The following is a 12,879-nucleotide window of genomic DNA, read 5'->3' as shown; positions in this document are numbered from 1 at the left end:
AGGGGCTGCTCAGCTCTATATCCCTCCCCCACGCCCCACCCCGCCCCTGGAAGTCCTGATTAAATGCATGTCAAAGGAAGAAGTGAGTGGACAAGGGCTGTTGCTAAAGCCTCATGCGTGGTCCTGGGTGACAGTAACCGACAAGAGCGGGGGAGGCGACAGTCTCTTTTACACTCTGGGTTCCCAGGTGCTTTACTGGGCACTGTCCTGTGAGAGGGTTGCACACATGCTAACACAGCACCAGGGGAGTTTTCAGAGGCCCCCAGAACTGAAGCCATCACCGGGCAGGCTCTTGTAGGGAGCGGTCAGGGCTGGGTGTCTGGTTCGGAGGCTGCAGAGCCGAAGATGCAGACTGGCTGGGGAGAGCAGGGGTGGATGCGGGCTGCAGCCTGGGCCTTCTCCAGGGATATTCAGGTGTAGCGAGAAAGGAGCGCAGGAGGGCGGAGAAATCAAACCCAGATGCCCACCCCCGTGGAAGGCCTTGTTTTCCCAGGCGCAGAGGCCTGCTGGGAGGCTCTGGCAGGCTCTCCACATGGAACCGCTCCAGTCCGGGCCTTTGAAGTGCCTGGGAAAGGGGTGCCGCACAGTTTTCAAGCCGCAGTCAAGAATTAAATATGCCACCACCCTCCTCCCCCATTGTAAAGCCATGCATATCCATTGGGGGAAATTGCAAGATTCAGAAATCAAAAGAAGAAATAGGCACCCCATAAGTCCATCATCTAGAAATAACCACTGTTAGCATTTGGTGACCTTCCTTTCTGGCTTTTCCTCTTGGAATTTTTATATATATATATATATATTGGTGATCTCATGCTATGAATATAAATATTTGTCTATTATTATTATTATTGGTTTTAGATATAAGCATTTATTTTCATGGCCATAAAAACACTCTAAATATGCTTTTTAAGGGGTCCATAATATTCTATTTCTGGATGACTCACAATTTGCTGAATGATTTCAGGCCAGGATTTATAAAGTACGTCTAGGGGCGCCTGGGTGGCTCAGTCGTTAAGCGTCTGCCTTCAGCTCAGGACGTGATCCCAGGGTTCTGGGATCCAGTCCCGCATGGGGCTCCCTGCTCAGCAGGAAGCCTGCTTCTCCCTCTCCCTCTCCCCCTGCTGCATTCCCTCTCTCGCCGGCTTTCTGTTAAATAAATAAAATCTTTTTTAAAAATTAAAAAAAATAAAAAGTGCGTCTATAGTGCTGCCACCACTGTGGAGAAAGGGCCGCGTCCCCACTTGGTGGCAGAGTCCGGCTTGGGGCACAGCAGAGGTTGCCCAGAGGCGGGGACATGGGTCCAGGCAGCCTGGGGTCACACTCTAGCTGTGACTGAGAATGAGACCAAGCCAAAGAACCAACCACAATTCCGTGTGGCAGGAAGAGGTGGATTGGCTTTCTGTTCGTCACTTACAAGCTGCAGGACTTTAGGTAAGTTAGCCAAGCCCGCTGGGCTTCAGTTTTCTCATCTGAAAAATGGGGTGATAGATAACTGATGCAAATAGCTGTAAAAATATGTATATAAGTAAAATATCCAGTAGGTAACATGGGATCCATGTCATATTTAAAGATATAAAAATTAAATGACATTGTAATACGTCATGTATGATACAGTTTTATCCTATATGATATGGGATAGAGAAAATACAGCAGAGACTATAGGAAACAGATGTGGCTTCAGGGAGACAACGTATGAGATCCTCACCAGCGTCTGGCACAGGAAACACGAGCTAACTCCCGCTGGAAGGAGCGCTCCTTGTTCTCCGAGCTGGAGTAGATGCAGGGGTGCGTGCGGTTCCAGGCACCAGGTTAGTGAACTGGATTCAACAGCAGAGGCAGGAGAGTCAGCGAGCTTGGCAGCGCCTGACCTCTTCTGGACAGTTCTGTGTAGAGCTAAACAAGCTCTCGGAGGCCCCGTGGACCAGGAGAGGGTTGGAGGGTCCTTCCCAGCTTCCTCAAACCCTTGACCTCCCACTTTATTTCCCACGGGCTGTTCCAAAAGATCGAAATCCAGTTTAGGTTTTCCTGTTGGCCCTCTGAATTAATCCCCGGAAAAGCTTTGTAGAAAGTATTAGCTTCTGCTTCGGTGACTGGTGACCGGTGTGGAGTTGGCCTGCCATGCGCTGGAGAGACTCTCTGGAAAAGAAACAATGTCTACTGAGGTTCCCTCATTCAGGGATTCGGTGAGAGTCCACCTGAGAGGTGGGTGTGTGGGAAGAGCCGGGCTTTGTTCAGACCTTCCAGCATCCCAATCTCAGGTCTCTGTGGATGACCTTGGTGATGGGGGTAGCCTGAACGAGAGCTTCGTCACATACGAATGGTATGTCCTTTGGCAGTTCACCAGTCCTTTCTGTAGGTTGGGTGTGATAACACTTGGGGTGCAAGGTTGGGGTGAGGACCGAATGAAGTAAGGTGTCAGACGTCTAGGACAGTCCCTTTCCTCCCACTTCCTCCTCTCTCTCCCCAGAGACACTCCTGTCTCATCATCACTGTGTTCACACACAGACACTCACATTGACACACACCATGGCACCTATGCACTCTAGGGACACACAAGGTCACACGTCCACGTGCATGCATGCACTCAGGCACAGGCATCCTTATGCACACACACGCACACACAGCCACACACGCACTCACACAATGCCACACACTCATGTGCACATTCATACAATGCACATCTGAACACGCATGCACGCACGCACGCTGTAGTCATCCACATTGATCCATTCGGTTCCTTAAACATGTGGTGCATTTTCCCATTCGTGTGCCTTTGCAAGGATGCTCCTCTCACCAGGAAGATATCTTTGGTTCTTCACCCAGTACACTCCTCCTCATCGTGTATGATCCCTGTCAAATGTCACCTCTTCTGTGAAGCATTTCCTGGCTTTCCTCGACAGAACCATTAGCTCCTTCTTCATGTCCCTGGAAACTGTGAACAGACAGAGAGAACATGTCATGCTTTTCGGGTCCTCCACATCCGCCATGGAGCTGGAGCTCCCGAAATGATAGCTGAATAATGAAAAGACAGGTGTGAACCTTCTTCTATCAGGTTCCTCAGTCTGGGACCCCTTAGAGAGGTCTGGGGGGGGGGGGGCAATTTCTGGAAGAAGTGCTGTTTGAGAAGCACTTGGAGGGGCAGGTAGCTTGCAGGGGACAGATTCACAGGCTGCCACCAGTGGCGGGAAAACAGGAGAGAGGGAAGAAAGGCACTCTGTGCCCAGAATGCTATCAGCCCAGCCCTGCCTGGGGCCAAGGGCACAGCCTGGGGTAGGGGAGAGAGGTGTGGGAGAGAGGGCGACAGGAGAGAGAGGGATGGGGGAGAGGGAGAGAGGGAGAACGAGAAGGGGAAGGAGGGAGCACTGGTCGGAAGGGTACTTGGTGTACCTCCATGAGTAAAGGCGTGACAGAGGAGGACCATCCCCTGGGTGGGGGAAACGGGCAGGTGATGGTGTCAGGGCCAGGAGGGGGACAGAATGAGAAGCTGAAAAGCCAAATTAGAGGTTCTCAAATTTTTTGGTCTCTTGGAGGATCGTCTCATGCTCATAAAAAATAATGGCAATCCCAAAGAATTTTAGTTTATGTGAGTTACATTGACATTTATGATATGACAAGTTAGAAATGCAAAATTATATACATATTTATTTGTGAACTTATTAAAAATAAAACAATAAGCTGTAAACATAATAACGTTTAAAATAACTATATCCTCATTTAAAAAATTAGAATAAAAAATGAGAAGAGTGGCGTTGTTTTATATCTTTGCAACTTTCTCTAATGTCTAGCTGGACAGAAGACCGCTGGGTTCTCCTCTCAGCCTTGGCATTCAATGAAGGAGATCAACAGAATCAAGTTCGCACCTTCCTTTTCATCATTCATTTGAGAATCATTTCAGAAGCCCCATTCAGGGGAGCCTGGGTAGCGCAGTCGTTAAAGCGTCTGCCTTCGGCTCAGGGCGTGATACCGGCATGCCGGGATCGAGTCCCACATAGGGCTCCTCCGCTGGGAGCCTGCTTCTTCCTCTCTCACTCGCCTGCTGTGTTCCCTCTCTCGCTGGCTGTCTCTATGTCACATAAATAAATAAAATCTTTAAAAAAAAAAAAAAAGCCCCATTCAATGCGTTGCGACATCACATGTCAGGTTGCCTTTGGGTAGGTCCTTTGTACGCTCATGCAAGAATGAGACTGAAGAAGCCAAGCTGTGCCTTATTTATATATTTTTTAAAGATTTTATTTATTTATTTGACACAGACAGAGAGAGAGAGCACAAGCAGGGGAGCGACAGGCAGAGGGAGAAGCAGGCTCCCTGCTGAGCAAGGAGCCCAGGAGTGATTCCACCCCAGGGCCCTGGGATCATGACCTGAGCCGAAGGCAGACAGTTAACCAACTAAGCCACTCACGTGCCCCAAATTGTACCTTAGTATTCATATGGAAATAGTTCGGACTTCGCAGCCTGGGTCTGGGGAAACTCCCAGCAGCACACTTTGAGAACTGTTGGATGAAATCATATGAAAGTCCCGCTACTCAATTGTCTCCTTTCTCAAGTGGAGCTCTACAGTATGTCTTAGTGTGACAGAGGGATGGAAAGACCGTCCAACACCACCCGATCTTGGCTGCTACCTACCTGTGGGCTTCATGGAGCTGTGGGTCCTTGCTGTGTGTGGTGAGCTTCCGGCCAGGCAGCGATGGGAGGTGGTGAGCAGCAAGGGATAGGTAGGGGCCCTGAGTGCAACAGGAGTGAGCTTGAATCCTGAGGTCCAGGCAGGGCCGTGTGTCCTTGGGTGAGCCCCTGCCCCTTCAACAGATCTCACTTTTCTGGTCTGATGTACAAGGTTGGGTAGATTCCCAAGATCCTTCTAGCATGACAGATGCTGAGTCTCTGATCCTGAGTTTGACGTCGTTCCCTGACCTACCCCCTTGGGGGAGGTGCTTCCTCATGGATGAGACTGACCATCACCCTGAGAGACAGTGGGCAGCTTCCTGATCCCATAACTTGCACTGTTGTCTCTTTCATTAAAAAGGTAGTACAAATTCATTAAAATAGATTAGGCAGGCAGACAGACAGGCAGGCAGACGGATAGACAGACAGAGAGAAACGTACAAATAAGCACATGCCCCAGAAAAAAACCACTGCTAACATTGTGGTGAATATCTGTTCAGTTGTTTTTCTCTGCGTATAGTTCATGCTTTATTTTTGCGCATTATTTCTTCTTCTTCTTTTTTTTTTTTTTTTTAAGATTTATTTATTTATTTCAGAGAGAGACAGAAAGTGTGGTGGGGAAGGGCAGAGGGAGAAGACAGTCCCAAGCAAACTCTCCACGGAACGCAGAGCCCAATGTGGAGTTTTACCCCACAAGCCCGAGAACACGACCTGAGCCAGAACCAAGAGATACCGACCTGACTGCGCCACCAGGCACCCCACATTAGTTCTTCTTAAATACAACTTCGTCATGTGATTTCCAGCAATCTAATACAGCTTCAACTCTATTCCGGCATTCAAAGCTCTCTCTTTTCAGACTTGTCTTCTACTCTTTCCCTGTCTGTGCCCCCCCACCCTTGCCTCTCATTGAATAAACCATGAGCATGTCCCCTCCACACTTAGTACTCCATCTCTACATTGCATCTATCTGCAGGCTCAGGGATTCTGACCTGCTCATTCCTCACCTTGCTTCCTTGATGGCTCCAAAGTATTCTTTGAGATTCTGACCCAGTGTCGCTTATGAAATCTTACCTTCTCCTTAGGCTGTTTGTCCCTCCTTCTCTGAGCTCCCACAGCTATCATACCTACTTTAATTGGCGCTTTGCTCCTTGGGTTGTAATTACCAGCATGCCTCTCATTACCACCTGGTTCTGGAATATTGCACACTGATTATTTGCTGACTGGGTTGGAACCCTTGTGTGCGGCAGGTCTGATGCTGTCATGGGCTGTATCACCCAGTGTATGTACACTGTGGGTTACCTGGGTGTCCTGCTGGTCTGTGAGCCTCCTGCAGGCAGGGTCCCCCCAGGATTGTCCCACTCCAACCTGTAGGGCTGAGAAAGGCTCCTCTTGGCCTTCCTGGGGTGGTTTGGGCGGCAGGCAGAATTTCCGCCCACAAGATGGCAGTGTTGTCTCAGCTACTGAGGACTGGCCAGGGCCATGACTCCTACCCCTTGCCTGGTGCTGGAGCCAGAAGAGCCAGGGCTTAGCCAAATGCCCCTCCCAAGCCTAGGCCAGATCTGGAGGAAAGTGACCCATAGGGTGAAGGCAGAAGTCTGTCAAGGGGAAGGCACTGGACGGGGGCGAGCTAGTGCGTGGTCGCAGGCTGCGTTCGATGTGGGAGAGCTGGGTTGGCGGAGTTGGAACGGATGTAGAAGACCGCCCGTTACCCTACCCTGTGCATAGCTGAGAGCACTACAGGGTCAGAAAGGGTCATTCAGTGCCCCGGCTGAGCCTCACTGAAACAAAACGTGAGTGCATGCGTATCATCTTTCCCCCATCTTCAAATCCAGAAGCCAGCAGAAAAGGAGCTCTCTGAATTCATTGAATCTACAGAGACAACTTGTATTTGGGGGGAGCTCAAGGGGCCACTGGGCTCAACCCGAGCGCCAGTCCCAGACTCAGTCCGTCAGCCCCAGGGTGGGGTTGGAACAGCATCCCTTCTGCTGGCTGGCGGTTGAAGGAGCTTCTGAGTTCTTATCTTTACCACGGAATCCAGAAAGGGCGCTATTAGGCAGCAAACCGGAAAGGCTGGCTCTGTCCCATCTCTGTCCCCTGATGCTTGAACACTGTGGTGAGACACATGCTTCTCCAAGCCTCCAAGCCTCAGACTTGCATTTCCTCCCCCACCCCCCAGCCCCCTAGATGGGCTGCCTGCCTCCGGGAGCATGGCCTCCACTGTTTCTGTGGCCAGTGATTAGAAAGCTGCCTTCTGACTGTTTCTTCGCACTGGCTTAGATATAAATAGTTTAGTGGCCAAAAGCAGCAGTGTATTCTAATTGATTTTAGGACTACTCCAAACCTACCTCAAAAGCTATCTTTATTCATTTATTTTTTAAAGATTCTATCTATCTATCTATCTATCTATCTATCTATCTATCTATCTATCCTCTATTTATTTATTTGAGAGACAGAGAGTATGAGCAGGGAGAAGGACAGAAGGAGAGGGTCAGGCCGACTCCCCAGTGAGCATGGAGCCTGACACAGGGATGTATCTCACAACCCTGAGATCATGACCTGAGCTGAAATCAAGAGTTGGATGCCTAACCGACTGAGCCACCCAGGGGCCCCCAAAGCTATGTTTATTTTGAATGGAAAAAAGTAATTTCCAGTAAATCTGTTAATTTGCCTTTGGCTTTATTCTCTTGCAAAAATGTTGATGGCTTGGATGCTCTCCGTGGACCCTCCAATTCTATTCTGGATCTTTATGAGAAGTTTTCCAGAAAGCCCAGCACTTTGAGTCTTACAATTCCTGTGATTTTTGTGCAGTCACTGTTGAAAATATCTTCATAATAAAAAACAAGTTCATTGTATTATTTAATATCTTTTAAAGGCATCACAGATTACTTATCGATTTTTAAAATTAAAATTAAGAAGAAATAGAAACCCACACAATTGTTTGCAATTCACCAGATGTTAGGATCTGGGATCCACTGAAGCAAGAGTCTCATTTAAAACGTTGAAAACATATTTCAATGCAAAATCAATAAAATACATGACAGTAATGAAAAGATGAATAATGATCAGAAACAGCCCTTTAACCCCCAAGTCAATGTTATACAAAAGCATTGAAAATATCCAAAATTTGACTTGCCCTAAGGCTGGTATTGGGAATGGGTAGGACAGGGATGGCCAAGGGAGAACTTGGGCACTCAAGATTCTCAAGTGTTTACAATATGTTCGAAATGGTAATATATGGTCTAATCTCCACTGCTGCTGGAGTAACTCCTATTATTGTCATTCCCATTTTTCAAACACTCCCCTTCTAGTAATCCATTTGATTCTTACAGTAGCCTAAGAGGAGACAGCTATACTACTAGTATTTCCACTCCACAGAGGGGGGACTGTGGCTCAGAGAGGTTAAGTACCTTATTTAAGGTCACACAGCCAGTAAGCAGTGACCCAGGATTTGAACCTGGGGAGTCCAGCTCCATAGGTTGTGCACCACTCTGCTATGCTGAGTAGTATGAGTTGATCACCTCTGTGGAAGGAAAGTCCCCACCTGATCCACCATGTGGAGTATGTGCTTGGGTTCTGAGGAGTGGAGTATTTTCCAGAAGCATTTCTGTTTCTGGCAGATCCTTAATGGCCCAGGAGGAGCTGGGTTACTCCCTTCATGTAGGGGGAATGGATTCCAGCCCAAGGAAGTGACAAGGGCAAAGGCTGACATGAATTTGGTGGGTCCTCTGAACATGGCAAGAGTGGAGGAGTGAGGGGCTGAGCGGAAGGAGCACTGGGAAGGAAGGATGTACGTGGTCCTATGATCTGAGTTCTTTTCTGAATATGATGGTGTTGAAACTGGGAAATGACATGACCTGATTTCTGTTTCCCAGCTTATCATTTTGGCTCTTGTGTGGAGTGTGGCTATGGAATATAGCAAGAGAAGACCGGAGGGGGTCAGTGTGGGTGGTCCTGGGGAAGACTCTTGTGTTAGTTCCTGTGGGAGATCATGGGCCTAGGCCACAGTGTTAGCATGACCAGATTCTTAGTTTTGATACTTCACTTTGGTAGCTGAGGGCAGAGGCCTGGGGAAGAGAGGGCTGGAGTTAAGGAATTACCTAGGGATTCAGAGGAGAACTGACCAGTCTCCAGATTTCGAGATAAGTGTGGGGAGAAAGGAATGGATTGCAATGATGTTTGGGCCATAAAGGAAATGCTGCTCCTAAGGGGACATTTGTTATCAGAGGGAGCCTCATTTCCATAGGCAAAGCCCAGCCACAGGTGTGACTAATCTCTCATCCAGACCTGGTTCTCCCTGGTTCTTCCCTCTCTTGCCCAGTCTGCATGCCTTTCTGTGTGGCGTGGAAGGTACCCTCGAGGGAATATGAGGGGAGGTTGGGTTAGCAGCCCATAAGAGGACACCCTTTCTGCTGTTCCAGGCCCCTCCTCAGGTCTTGGTGGGCCATGCAGAGGTTAACCCACACTTTGACAACAACTTCCCCCATTGCAATGAACTTACAGGCACTTCCTGCCATGGCGGTGGTAGAAAGTGTTGGGTAACCTGTGAATGATAAAGGAGAAGGGGGGCCTGGGCATTTGAAGTCCATTCCTGCCTAGAGCCAGGCTGGTTGAGGACCCCCACAGCCAATACACAGTGGGGCAGGCATTCTCCTCCAGGTCCCTCTCAAGCCCATGTTTCTCTACCACTCTGAGCAGAAGGTTGGGACCAAGCCCTCTGTGGGGAGACCTGGGGGTGGCTGCTTACAATTCTACTTTGGAGCAAACTGTCAACCCTGAAGTCCTAGGGGCTCATTTGGGCAGGTTCCTGGATGCTTCCCTCTTGACTTTTCTTTCTGATGGGCGTTTTCAGACATGAGTTTTATGCCAGGAGATGCTATTTCCCCATTTCAGAGCAAGAAGAGCATGCCATGGTGGGCTTAGTGACTCTGTTTATGCAGGAATGAAAATGCCGGGACTTGAGGAGCACAGGAGAGCCTGATACGGTTCTAGTGAGTAACAAGGAAAATGTAATTGTATTTCCAAGTTCCAGTCTCTCTGGGTAATTACTTACAGTGTTATATCCTCCGAGATCAAAGAGTGATTCTTTCGATCTGGGCTGCAAACTGAGTGACTGCACTTGGCAAGCTAACTGGCTGCTATCTTGTCCTGTCCTGGGATGGGACAGGAGTGCCAGAGGATGACTCCACAAACCCAGTGAGGCAAAAGGCGCGGCTTTAAAACTAATTGGTGGGGAGAAGGAGGGTTCGAGAGTGGTATGGGATGCAATCACTGAGCACAGAAAAATCCCAAGAAGGGATGAAGTTTTCAGGGAAACTGAGCTTGGAAGCTGCTCTCTTACATCAAAGGTGGAACGACAACAACCCTGGTCCTCTACCCCAGCGTAGCAGCCAAGAGGAGACGGCGTCTGTCTCTGGTGTGTGCAGAGTGATTTGGAAGGAAGTGTGTTCCCGAAGTTCCAGTAATTGCACGCATCTGTCACTAACAAATGGGAAATGGAAATGGCTCAAGCAATAGACTTCCACTTGCTGAACTTAGTGCTTGCAAGGCTAAACTTGAGGCAATTTTAAACAGTTTGAAGAGTCTCTGCAATGAGTGTATCGACCCTGATAGAGGTAAGAGACCAATTCAGTATAGATCAGTCAGTGTGTGTGTGTGTGTGTGTGTGTGTGTGTGTGTGTGTATGGGGCGTGGGGGTTATTCTTTTGGTCCCGGCCGTGCCAGGTATGTTACAGACTTAGGTATCACGATGCTCATTTGACCAGTAAGGAATCTGATGCCCAGAGAAGTTAGTCAATCTGTCCTGTCACAGTGGATTGAACCCATGTCTATGCAGTCCAAACCTCCCTGCCCATTCATCCATTCACGGGTGGGGGCAGCTCTGAGGCGGGTGTTGGTGGGGGCAGGCAGACCAGAAAGTGGGAACATGGCTGGGGCAGGCGCACTGCTCAGCCCCTCCTGGCACGCTGATATTTACAGTATTACGCACATAGTAGGAACCGGCCTTTCTCAAACTGTGTCTGTAATTTATTACCATATAACTGGTGGTCTATGAAATGTTAGCGTGTGTCCTATGAAAAGGCTTCTGTGTTCAAAGAAATTTGGGTTAAAAAATGGCCCTTTAACGGGAAGACTCTTCCAAGCCTCGGGCTCTTATGCATGGTGAACAGGAGAGAGTATGTTCTGTTTCCTAAATTTATTTGATCTCGGGAGCTCTCCTTGTTTTGGATGGTCTCTATTTTCTACAGCTGTGTTCATCATCAGTCTCCTTCATTTGGTAAAATTGTATATGTCGTTCATTCCTGGGAGAGAGTTCAGGTCTTTTTATCTTTTTCTTGAAAATGTTCTGCATTACAAGTGCTTCTATACATTGATTGTACAGCTCGGAACTTTGTCGGGGCACATGGAGAGCAAAAAAGGAGAGGTCAGCGACCAGGGTCTAGACCCTGGGGGCCAGCAGATCCGGCTGTGTGGGAGGGGTCACACAGCCTGGAAAAAGAATTGGTTATGGAGAGAAAGCCGAGAGGCGGGTAGCCATCCAGACGAGGGAGACGTGGAAAGGCCAGCCCGGAGACGTGGGACTCCTGCAGTAAAGCAGAGACAAGCTGGGGGAGGAGGAAAAAGACAGAGAAGGTGAAGCTGCTGTCCCGTGAGCCTGCGTGGCCCTGGAAGGGGGGATGCCTACATGGCCTCTCACTGCCGCGTGTCACTTAGACCGCCACTGCCTCGCCACCAGGGGCGAGGATGAAGTCAGCCCAGCCAGGCAGCAGAACAGATTTGCGTTCCAATCCTGCTCACGGGTTCCTGGTGTGTGACTTCGAGTAAATGCCTTCAACCCTCTTGATGCTTCCTTCAACTCTCTCTCATCTCTTGACTGCTCAGAAGCATGGAGGAGGTTTAAGGAGGTGCTGAGTGCAAGCTTGCCCCTCCCCCAGGACACACCTGAGGCGCGATCCCCAGCCTTTGACTGTCACCTTGATGCGGGGCTCAGAGCCCTCTTATCTGTCTTCGCCTTCCACCCACCTGGCCTCACCTTCTCCTCCAAGCCGCTTCCTTCCTTTTGGGGGCTCAGGACTGTTCACACCTTGGGGATTGTGGATAAACTGGGATTGCTGATAACTGGAGCTCTGCAGCTCTGAGAAGGGACTGTCCCCCGCCTGGAGGTGGGCTCTGCCTCCCGGGCTGGCAGGGGACCAGCTCCCCACACCGAATGGCCCTGTCTCCGGGGGGCTCTCTCAGACTGAAGGAGGGCAGCACGCAGTCCCTGTGGGGCCCGATCACGGCTGCTTGTCCTGCTTTATCTGTTTCTCTGTGCTACATTAAATCTGTGCCAAACACATTTCAAAAGAATTTTTAATGCCAATATGATAGACCTGTTGGCAGTGTGAGATTAAGAAGTGTTTTAATTTGGTTGTTTTTTTTTTTCTTTGCCCCTTGACTATTCATTACATATTCTTTTTTAAAATGTGAATCCGAATCCCCACTGTATACTTTTTTCCTGCCATGACTGTACAGGACGATCTCTGTCTATTACATCTGAGGGAAAGAACACTGGAGGGTCTGAAATGGCTGTTGTCAGCTTTCGGAATTCCAGACAGATGACTTCAATCTCTCTGAAGGAACAATGGATTATTTAGGAGAGTTGCTAAGACCGCTCACCTGGCCGAACCTTGTGCTTTTAAGAATGTTGAATGAGTAAATTTAGAAGATTTATTATTTTTCCTCTGATTTGTAAATGGAAAAGAAGTTCATTGTGAAAACTAGAAATGCAGAAAATTATCATCAAAATTAAAATTATGGCATATTCTTTCATTTCCTAAGGCTCTCTCTTTCTTAAACTAATTGGCTATCGCACTGCATGCATGGGTTGGCCTCGTTCATTCAATACTACATTGTGAAGAATTTCTTACCTCATTAAACGGTCTTCCGTTCGTGATTCGAATACCTACTTCGCCATGTAGACGTACCACAGACTATCCCACCTACCTCTCGCTGCTGCGCTCCCCCGTTTTGGATATTTGGGTGGCCGCTAATTATTTTGAATGATAAGTATCACCGTGATGAACATCGTCGTACAAACACCTCTGTGTGCATCTCGAATTATCTCCTCAGAGTTACTTCCGAAAGAGCAGGACCTGACGAAAGGCCCAGATCTGCGGCTCCAAATGGACCTGCTTATATTCTCACTAGAGATTGGCAGCCATTCTGCGGTGCTTCGCTAAC

General features: G+C 48.7%; 1 long non-coding RNA gene across 14 annotated transcripts in view; it reads left to right on the top strand.

The window, feature by feature from the left end:
• LOC123782809 (uncharacterized) overlaps positions 1-12,879 on the top strand; it is a 146,450-nt gene that overhangs the window by 60,572 nt on the left and 72,999 nt on the right. For 13 of the 14 annotated variants that reach the window (XR_015724800.1, XR_015724790.1, XR_015724793.1 and 10 more), the window contains one exon: positions 1-12,879. This exon is cut by the window's left edge. This is a non-coding gene — a long non-coding RNA (uncharacterized LOC123782809). The other variant, XR_015724801.1, reaches the window with a different exon arrangement.

Source organism: Ursus americanus, chromosome 6, assembly GCF_024610735.1.
Source record: "Ursus americanus isolate L20-20 chromosome 6, mUrsAme1.1.p, whole genome shotgun sequence".
Classification (NCBI taxonomy): domain Eukaryota; kingdom Metazoa; phylum Chordata; class Mammalia; order Carnivora; family Ursidae; genus Ursus; species Ursus americanus.
This window is presented reverse-complemented; position numbering and strand designations above follow the sequence as displayed.